Here is an 11,709-nt window from a genome sequence, read left to right as displayed (position 1 = left end):
CAGCTGAACAGCTGAATAGACATCACAATGCATCAACCATATAAACCCTGGTGAGGGCGTTGATACGATGCTGATATCTCCAGCAATGGCGAGAGGTTTTTATGTACTGACGTAGGAAACAAGAACTGTCAGCTAAATGACAAACACCATATTGGTGAATTTTTATTTTTCTGTGTTCCCAGTAGATACTTGTTGAGAATAGTTCAGCACTGCTAGTGTATCATATCTGTGGGGCAAACTATGAAAAAGGTAGATTTCCTTTGGTGTTTTAATCATCATTTGTTTGCGCAACAAGACATCAATAAGCAAGTTACATGACACTCAAAAGCATGCATTCTCCTCAGCATTTTACGTTTGTATGTGTTTATCTGAAAACTAACATTGTTCTCTTTTAAGTTACTTTTTATGGTGTTAATATTCTTCTGATATTTTGGGTAAGAATGCACTTGCACCTGAGTGAATGTAGTTATTATGCTGCAATGTGTTTACGGATTCTCAAATTCTTAAGCTAACATTTTAATATCTGCTTTACACTACTAACTTTATCTTGAAAGTAGACATGAGCCACATCAAGAATATTGAGAGTATACACTGTCTGCACATATCCAGAAACCCCTGAAATCACTGGAAGTGTTTCCTTGAGAAACAATGCTTACTATGAACAAGGTTGAGAGTTATGACCAAAGATGAGTAAAGAAAAGTGAGTCTGAAAAGAAATCTGAAAGGTCAGCACTTGTGTCCTGTTGAGAAATATGAAGCATTTTCTCTTTGTATCAGTATTAGCAGTGTCTCATATGACTGGTTGGGGGAAAGGATTATTTATAAAAGGGTTACTCCCTCTATTTTTGTTTCATTTGCATACATACTCTCGCTGGCCACATAATTAGGTACTCCTTGCTAGTACCAGGTTGGACCCTCCTTTGCCTTCAGAACTGCCTTAACTTGTTGTTGCATAGTTTCAACAAGGTGTTGGAAACATCCTAGAGATTTTGGTCCATATTGACATGATAGCATAACACAGTTGCTGCAGATTTGTTGGCTGCATGCCCATGATGCCAATCTCCTGTTCCACCAGATCCCAGAGGTGCTCTAGTGGATTGAGGTCTGGTGACTGTTGAGGTCATTTGAGTACAGTGAGCACATTGCCATGTTCAAGAAACCAGTTTGGTGACTTATCCTGTTGGAAGTAGCCATCAGGAGATGGGTACACTGTGGTTAAAAGGTACTTACATGGTCAACAACAATACTCGGGTAGGCTGTGACGTTTAAACGATGCTCATTTGGTACTAAAGGGCCATGGTGTGCCAAGAAAATATCCCCCACACCATTACACCACCAGCACCAGCCTGAACCATTGATACAAGTCAGGATGAATCCATGCTTTCATATTGTTTATGCCAAATTCTGACCCTACCATCTGAATGTCACAGCTGAAATTGAGACTTATCAGACCAGGCAACATTTTTCCAGTCTTCTATTGTCCAATTTTGGTGAGCCCTTGTGAATTGTAGCCTTGGTTTCCTGTTCTTAGCTGACAGGAATGGCATCCTGTGTGGTCTTCTGCTGCTGTAGCCCTTCTGCTTCCACATTGGTTTGACATGTTGTGGGTTCAGAAATGGTATTCTGCATACCTTGCTAGTAAGGAGTGGTTATTTGAGTTATTGTTGCCTTTCTATAATCGTGAACCAGTCTGCCAATTCTTCTCTGACCTCTGACATCAACAAGACAGAGTCACTCACTGGATATTTTCCAGATATTGCTCAGATCAGCCCAACAACCATGCCACGTTCAAAGTCACTTAAATCCCCTTTCTTCCCCATTCTGATGCTTAGTTTGAACTTCAGCAAGTCATCTTGACCACGTCTACATGCCTAAGGCCCCGTCCACATGGAGACGAAAACGATATATTGCCATTTTGTTTTGAAAAAGTTTTCCGTACAGAAGGGATCGTTTCAGGAAATATCCACATAAGCACAGAACCACTGAAAACGCTGTAGTGCATATGCCAAGCCTGTATGTGGCGCTGTAACGCTCCCTTCTGGTTGTTCTCCGCGTTGGATTTAAGAACATATGGTGTGTCCATTTCTCCGTGTTGGTAAAGGAGCATCAGATTTTGCTGTAAAAGCCATAACAAGCTCAGTAGCTTCTGCAGCACGAACACAACCCTGTAATCCGCCATTGTTGTTTTGGCCGGACTCGCGCAGGCTTCTTAACAGACCTACGCTATGTGCAACGTAATCATTTTAAGAAAGATGCGGTTGGCCATCCACATGGAGACGAAACGGTAGTCGTTTACGGACTTGTGCACTCTGGGACCCGTTTTTAAAAACATCGTTTACAGTCACCCAAAACGCCGTTTCAGTGTGGATGAAACACCGATACGACAAAAAGCTTTTGCGTATACTCCTGAATTCGTCTCAGTGTGGATGGGGCCTAAATGCATACAGTTGCTGCCATGTGATTGGCTGATTAGCTTTTTGTGTTAACAAGCAGTTGAACAAGTGTACCTAATAAAATGGCCAGCGAGTGTATAACATTCTTTTTGTTATGAAATTTGTGGGACAAGAATTCTGAATTCCTGCTAATCAGACAACTAGTAAACTTAGCTGTATCATATAAGCTTTGTCTAATGTAGTAACATTTGCAGTTAAGTAAAAAGGACCTTTGCAGGTGTTGATTCTCAACTGTGGCTTCTTGTTCCCAGACTAAAAAACAAGCAGCATCACTGTAACTATCAATACTTCCCTTACTGTAATGCTGCTAAGTTAATGTTTGTGTGTTTGAATCCTTACATTCAATATGTCTTTGTTGTTGTGATTTATTTGTACATTCTTGCATGTATCACTTCTTTCTGTGAAAGAAATTTATTATATATAGTTTGGAAAAGAAAATGTGAAGTTGTGACTAATTCTTACATTCAGTTATTCCAATTTTAACCAAATAGACCACACTAGAGTTTATGTAATCTTAGCTGTCAATGGTTTTGTAGTCATGCTAAACATCAGGGTGAAAATTATTCATGTTGTTCTCCCTTAATCTGAGAAAAAAAAAACTGTATTTATTTATTTTGAAAGTGAAAACTACTGACAGCTGAGACGTCCATACAGGCGACATAATGTTTAAGTGCGCAGTGTGCAATTTCACATATTGCCACAAATCTTGAGAGGTGTGTAAATTCACAGTTGAATCATTGTTTACATTCCATGTAATGTCTCAGGCCTGCCTCAGTTGAATCAAAATTGCCCATTTATAATGAATAAACATCCTGACTGAAAATATTAATGAGCTGCCTTAGCCAGTTTCCCATTGTGGGACATCTTTAATAAACTACACAACAACAATTATAGACACAAGAGATGTTTTCTTGCATAAATTACAGTACACCTTATATGTGATGGATTGCTCATGTGGACACTTTGCCTCTGGTCTAATTCTTCCTTAAGCCTTTAAATCCAAAGTTTTGTACAGAGTAGTTGTTTGCATTTTGTTGGAGTTTTAAATTGGATGTTTTTTTATAATTATTTATTTTATGTTATGTACATAGTAGTAAGTAAAGTATATATTTGCAAAAATACATTTTTTAAACAGTGTTGTGACTTGTAACACTGTAATCTTTTACCTCATCTCTGTTTTGTTTTGTTTTTCACTGACTGCACAAAGGCATCGTTTGTCCCACCGCCTGTCGTAGATTTCTAAAGTTAACTCTGTAACACCAAAATAAAGCAACATAAACAACCAGACTGTTTGCACGTCATCTTCTTGGGGGCTATTTTTAGGGGATCGTGGTTAAGTTATTAATGAAGCTAATATATCCAAACTCGTTTTTACAGATGCTATTATTGATACTGATATAAAAACTTAGCACAAAAAATAAGGACATGTGTGTTTGTGTTTTGTGTTTGTTCGATCATTTCTTTGTTGTGAGGTGATGCATCTTGGCATAAAATATTAAACTGCTAGAAAGTCTATCTATCTCCCTTTTAAATGGTGCCACATTTGTAAGGAACATGCATTTGTGGGATGAGCAGCAGAGCTGAGTATGTGGGTTGCCCATGAAAAAATTTCCAAATCTTCTCTGCCAATGCCAAACAGTTTAATTCGCTGTTGCTGTCTCTTGTTTTGAGACCCTTGCTGAGGCTTGTCATCACCGGAGACAATATCAATGCAGAGAGATATCGAGATGAGATTCTGCAACCAATGGCAATCTCATATCTCCACAGTCTGAGACCGAACTCCATCCTCCAAGATGACAACGCTCGACCCCACAAAGCAGGGTTTATCAGAGACTAGAATTTGGGAGTGGAGAGGATGTAAGGGCCTGCTAGCAGACCTGATCCACACCTCACTGAGCACTTGTGGGATTAGCTTGGGTGTGTTGTTTGTGCCAGAGTGACTAACAAAACCACATTGGCTGACTTGGAACAAATGCTGGTGGAAGAATGGGATGCCATCCCACAGCAGTGTGTGACCAGGCTAGTGACCAACATGAGGAGGAGGTGCCAGGCTGATCTTCCACACGCTACTGAGGCTCTTGTTTGTGTGACTGAAATGAATAGATTGCCAGTATGTCTTGTTTCTTCAGACTTCAATCCACCAAACAACCTCAAACATTAGTCAATGGCAGAATAAGATGTTTGGTATAGGCAGAGAATATTTTGCAAATGTTTCATGAGCACAACTCACATACTCCAGCAAACAGCAAAGAAATAAATTACAAAACAAAAAATTCCTTACTTTTGATGCCAAGTTTGCATAGTTCTTTCTAAAACTCCACAGACTTAATGCTTGCTCTACAAGGTGGAGCAAGGCATCTGTTAACCCATTAAAGGCTATTTCCATTATGAGTTAGCATCAGGCTAACAAATGCAGATGTGCATCCTGGTCAATCTCTAAGAATCTTCAAATTTCTTACAATGCTGGCATCAAGCCAAAACCTTGTATCTCCATTTTCATTTTTTTTTTTTTCATATATATAAATCAGTGCTTTTGGCCACACTGTGAGTGGGTTTTAACAAATTTAAGGTAATAAAAACATGTCAGAAAGATTCTGACGATGGGCATTCAGTGTTAAATTATTTGAAAAATACAGCAGTTTTTTACATTTCCTGAAAAGTGGTAATTTTGGAGATATGAGGTCTTGGCCCCAAGTGACTTTAAGATTTTCTTCGCAATGCACATCCGTTACCGACAATTTGCATGGCAAATATATCAGCAGAATTTTCATTTCTGCTGAGTACAATAATCTCCTTTAAAAATCTGCTTCTATGAGGCCCACTTAGATAAAGACCTACCTGGCCAGTGTTGTGTTATTCATGAAAAAATATAAATAAATAGAGCAAATATGAACTTAAGAGGTCATATTTTAAAAGCCTTTTTAAAAAGACCTACATTTAAAAAGACCTACGAATCTTCAGTTGGTGAATAAGGAAAATATGTTTAAGTAAGACCTATGAGTACATGCATTTACGCATTTTATTTCATTTCACTGTAATAATGAGTACATTAAGTTTTCTCAAGATCTCAACATGAGTTATTATCTTATTCAACAACCCCGGTTTTCCTGTATTACTTTTATTGCAGTCACTCTCTTGAAATCTTAAGAAAAATCTGCCTATTGACAGAAAAAACCTACAATTTATCAGGAGATAGCATTGTGATTAAAAAATCACAAAATGATTCATAATTACTCATAACCACAGTAAAAGGAAATAGAAAAAAAGACATTTTATGATGCAGTCTGATGCTACAATTGAAAAAATATCATTTTTATTCTCATTGATCCACACGTAGTACCCCATCATGACAAAGTGAAAGCAGGATTTACATTTGATTTTTTGCAAAAAAAAAAGAATGAAAAATAAAAACTGAAATATCCCATTGACATATGATATTTCAGTTTCTTTTTATTTATTTCAAAAATACTGAGTTTAGTATAATGAGATTTTTGTTTTTTACTGCAGCATCAGGAGACAACATAACAAAATTTGCTGATGATCTTGACTTTGAAAAAATGCCAAATTTTTACGTTTAGACCAGTAGAAACATTTTTGTCTTACTTATCTTCTTCCATACTCATTGGTGAGGTCAGGTTCAGCTAATGGAAATTTAGGTATGTGGCATTCCTTAACACTAAAGAAAAATTAATAATAAATAGGCTGTAACCCAGATCATGCCTGAGAGCCTGCAGTGTGCACAGAAGACACAACTGTGTAGTTACCATGTTTAATGTCCATGAGTTACTGATTTAGCCATGACTGCCTGTCTGCTAATCATGTATCATCATGTTTCCAGTCAGAAATAGTTCTATTATTTCCATTGTCTTCATAAGCTAAAAAGGAAGCACACCATAACAGTCACTTACTTAGGCTGGGTTGTCAGTCATGAAGACTAGCAGCATTAGGCCATACAGCCCTGGCATGGCCTACGGATTTGTAACAGAGCAAAAGAAGAAGAAAATAAAGCTGGACTGATAATTTGATTCCTTTCAGAGACGGCAGAAGCCAGCTGTGCTTTTCGAAGAAACAATAATAACAGAGAAAAATCTTAGTGATGAGAGTTGGGAAAAAGATGGAGCTTTGTTGCTGGAGAGAAAGACCTGATCTCAAGATAGATTAGAGTTTGGATGTGAAAAGAGCCCACCAGTGCACCGGCTCAGCCGCTGGACCCCTGATAGTCTTTGAGCCCTACAACAATGTCACCACCAGAGGCCAGGTCTCGCTGCTATCTAACCCCATTATCTCATAGAAAGATTGATACACACCCCCCTGGAGTGGAAGCAACACAAAAAGTGATACCCTTCTGTTGTCATTCATGCAGATTCATTAGTCTGCCAGCCTCAGCATCAAACTATATTTTTCTGACAGCTAAACCTCATTACTTGGGTTTACTTACTTTCCCAGGCATACATTGAAATCCTCTGGTATTTAAACCCCGCTTCATAATGGGAAATTAATAAAGAATTGTGGAAAACTCCACGTTTGGTTTAGAGACTCGCTGGGAGGCTGCAGCAGCTCATTCTACACCTGGACCTTTCACACCATGTGAATGGGAGAAAAACAAGTACAAAACATGAAACACATCACAGGATGGACAGAAACTCCAGCCCTGCAGCAACGGCGTCTTTCAGCTGAAGGAAATGGGCCCTTCCCTTCAGCCAGACCCACCTCGCAGCTTTGTCACCCAAGTGAGATGAACATTGTTAGCAGATAGTTGACAGAGGAGGCTACGGCAGCTCTACTAAGAGGATGGCATCCTGACTGTGAGAACTTTGACACGACCAGACTGCAAGAGGCACCACTCAATAACCATATAAATGGAAGACAATGGCCCTAATTTCAATCAGTGCTCTCTTTTTTGTATGTTTTGTCCTGAGTTTCACCCTGACATTCACAAGAGACCTCTGCATGCATTTCAATAAAGCCATGTTGTGGGGCAGAGCAGATATATACAGTGGAGCAGAGCAAAGGCCCACACTCAACTGACACGATGTAAATCCTCCCACAGAAGTCACACTTTGGATAAAGCCAACTTCTGTTTGGCTCTGCCTGAGGTCTTTTGATGTTTGGTCGAATCTAAAAACCACTAATGAGAAACACAAATACCTGTTACAGGCCATTTAAAGTGTAATCCTTATGCATAAGTTTGAGGTGCAACTGAACATATTACATAGACTTAAGATGTGTTCAAGCATTCACTGAAGCTTTTAAGAATCTCAAAGCCTCTCTTGTTTTTAGATCATACACACCAAAGGTGACGGGCCAAAACTGAACTAAAGAATGAATTCCAGTGTGTGGGCATTTTATTACATAACTAACTTTGAAGCAGGTCCTTTGAGGTCTATGAGCTCTTGTGTTTGAAGTTAGATCAATCCTCTTGGATTCAGTATAAGTCTTTAGCACATTTGCCCATCCAGACTGCAGCATTTATCAGAAATATGTTCAGGAATACTATTTCAAAAATAGTCCTGCCACAGTCTAATTTAGAAATGTGATTTGCACTTACCCCCACCACGAAAATCACATACAAGTCCTCTTTCCAGTGTTAAAACAGTTCTGTTTGACTTGACTTTTATATAGATCGTAAGCGATTATATTTCTCACATCTATTTTCTAAATAAATAGATCCTAACAACACTCACACCTTCATCCAACACTTCAGCCACTAACGTCTAACTAAAGCTTCACCCATGTGTTGTTTATCACACATTACTAATCACTTTTTGCCACTTTTAGATAAAAATGACAGAAAGCAGACAGAAAAAATGATGTTGTACTAGTAGAAATTAAACCATTTTTTATGTTTGTGTTGCAACATCTAAAGCCATGATGGCATACATTATGTTTTTCCTTTTACAGCCAGTGAGGGGAACGTGCGAAGTATGTCATCTGCCTTGAATGAGCATGATGGCTTATCTGCAAGATTTCTAAAGAGGCTCACCATCATCAGAAGAGATGTTGACACCTGTAAAGCAGTCTTATCCCCTTTTGAAGTGCCTGTTTGAATTGCTGAAGCCAACAAAGGAATTTTGTCACCTCTGTAGTTACAAGAGAACATTAGTCAGACCGAGGAGATAACAAGAGGGGGAAGGAGGGAGGGAGGCGATATGGGGCACATACTAATGCACTACATAGTCTGCAGGTGTGAGTGTGCGTTACATTTTAGCATGTTAGGATTAAGGCAGAGTCTTCAGCAGAGGCCTCTGTGTTCAGGTGTGCTGCTGTAACATGTGGTGGTATTGGTGTATGAAGCCTGGAGGTTTACAAAAGGTCATCACCCAGATCAGCGTGGGCTGCGGTTGTAGTGGGGAGGTGGAGGCAGACAGTCTTGGTCACCTTTTCACCTCAAGCTAGTTCAGCAGGTAGGATGTGTGTTTCCAGACAACACTTCATCAGTTTCACTAAAGTGTCTCCCATCTCTGTGGTGACTGGGTTAAATACTAAGAATGTCCCAGCATTCAGTTGTCCTAGGGATGATGCAAAATACAGTCCAGTCAGTGGTTCCAAAGCAGTCTCTGAGGGCCAGCAGTAGAGGAGGCCCTCAGAGACTGCTTTAGAACCACTGACTGTACTGTGCTCCAGGATGCTTGTGGTGAGGAGGACATCGATGGCATTACAAACTGCTTGACAGACTACATTAACTTTTGTATGGACACAGTGGTTCCTGTTAGAACAGTGCGCTGCTTTGCAAACAACAAACCCTGGATAACCAGTGAGGTAAAGGCGGTTTTACACAGGTAAAACGGGCCTTCAGAAACAAAGACCTGGAGGAGATGCAGAGGGCACAGAGGGAACTAAAGCTGTGTCTGAAGGAGGCCAAAGAATCCTACAGGAGGAAGCTGGAGAGCAGGCTGCAGGAAAACATGATGGAGGTCTGGAGCGGCATGAGGGCCATCACCGGCGGCAAACAGACCAAGAGCAGAGCAGCAGAGGGAGACAAGGACCGAGCCGACCAGTTCAACACCTTATTCAGTTGATTCGACTCTACGCCTGCACCCCCTCCCCTCCCTCTCCGATAGCCCCCCACACCTCCCCAGGCCTCCTCCCCCCAGAGCACAATAACCCCCCCACCCCCCCAACCCCATCACGTACCCCTCCTTTTCCCCTTCTTCCTATCCCTGCAACCCCCCCCCCACACACTCTCCCAATCCCCAACCCTCCACCCACTCACCCTCCTCACCTTGCCCTCTGAACCCAGCCCTCAACATCTTCCCCCGACTCCAACTGCCATCACTGCAGCACAGGTCAGTGGTGAGCTGAGGAGACTTTGCCCCAGAAAAGCAGCTAGCCCAGACAAGGTGTGTCCACGGTTGCTGAAGGCCTCCGCTGCTGAGTGGTGGGAGCCGCTCCAGCACGTCTTCAACCTGAGCCTGAGTCTGGAGAAGGTGCCCGCCCTGTGGAAAACATCATGCATCATCCCCATACCCAAGAGGAAGCACCCCAGCGACCTCTGTGACTTCAGACCGTTAGCACTCACATCCCACCTGATGAAAACCCTATAGCGGCTCATCTTCCATCTCATCTGACCTCAGGTGCAGTTTGCCTACCAGGAGAAGGTGGGGGTCAAGGATGCTGTCGTATTTCTCCTGCACAGAGCTCTCTCCTTCCTCGACAAGGAGAGTGGTGCTGTGAGAATCCATTTCTTTGACTTCTCCAGTGCCTTTGATACCATCAAGCCCCCCGCCTGCAAGAGAAACTGACCAGGTTTCAAGTCGAGCCCCACCTTGTCTCCTGGATCGCAGACTACCTAACTGAAAGGCTACAGAATGTCAGACTGGGTGACAGTTCATCGAGTACTGTTACCAGCAGCACAGGAGTACCACAGGGGACTGTGCTGCCCCCCCTACTCTTCACCCTATACACTGCTGACTTTCAGTACAACTCGGACTTCTGCCACATGCAGAAGTTCTCAGACGACACAGCCATCATGGGTTTTATTGGAGGAGGCAGTGAGAGGGAGTACAGGGGCCTTGTGGAGGACTTTGTGGGATGGTGCCAGCTGAACCAGCTGCAGATAAACACAACCAAAACCAAGCCCCCCTCCCCGGCAGAGGTGTCAAGTAACGAAGTACAAATACTTCCTTACATTACTTAAGTAGAAATTTGGGGTATCTATACTTTACTGGAGTCATTTTTTTTTCAGCTGACTTTTTACTTCTACTCCTTACATTTTCATGCAATTATCTGTACTTTCTACTCCTTACATTTTAAAAATAACCTTGTTACTCCTATTTCATTTTAGCTTGTTTTCATTCCAGCTTGTCATTGTAAAAAAAAAAAAAAAAACACAAATAAAAAACCTTAAAACCTATCCAGAAAAACTGCACCATCTGGATAGAGTGAGTTTGATTGTGGTTGGATGAGAAGTATAAACATAATATCATTCTGACACCCTATTGGTTTGTACGTGATCCATCGCACCTGCTAACATGACACAAATCACGTCACACTCCAGCGAGAAAATGGCAGACATATGTAGCCTAGTATGAAGATGTCCGTGGCAGAGACTCAAGAGAACTCGAGCGAAATGTCCCAACCAAGCACCAGCGAGGAGGCTGGGCGCCAGGAAGACCAATACTTATAGGCAACTAGTCATCATATCTTCCGCTCCATGAAACACATGTTAATGCTCAGTAGTACACATATATGGTTCTTGAATGTATTTGCATTGTACTAAAATGTGTTAATTTTCAATGGGCATAAATGCAGCTGAAACAGGTGCATCCAAAATTTTTCAACATTAACATTTTATTATAACATTATAGTCATTATGGCCTTTAGAAAAATGTTTTTTTGGGGAGGCGAGGTTGTGCACTATGGAAGAATGGAATGAAATGGAATGGAATGGTAGAATGGAATGGAAAGTATAATGGAATGGTAGAATGGAATGGAAAGTATAGGCTAATGGAATGGAATGGAATGGTATAATGGACTGGAATGGTATAATGGAATGGAATGGTGGAATGGAATGGAATGGTAGAATGGAATGGAAAGTATAGGCTAATGGAATGGAATGGAATGGTATAATGGACTGGAATGGTATAATGGAATGGAATGGTGGAATGGAATGGAATTGTAGAATGGAAAGTAGAATCGCATGGAATGGAATTGCAGAATGGAATGGAATGGTAGAATAGAATGGAAAGTATAATGGAATGGATTTGTGGAATGGAATGGAATTGTAGAATGGAATGGAATGGTGGAATGGAATGGA

This window comes from Cheilinus undulatus, linkage group 13 (assembly GCF_018320785.1).
Source record: "Cheilinus undulatus linkage group 13, ASM1832078v1, whole genome shotgun sequence".
Classification (NCBI taxonomy): domain Eukaryota; kingdom Metazoa; phylum Chordata; class Actinopteri; order Labriformes; family Labridae; genus Cheilinus; species Cheilinus undulatus.
This window is presented reverse-complemented; position numbering follows the sequence as displayed.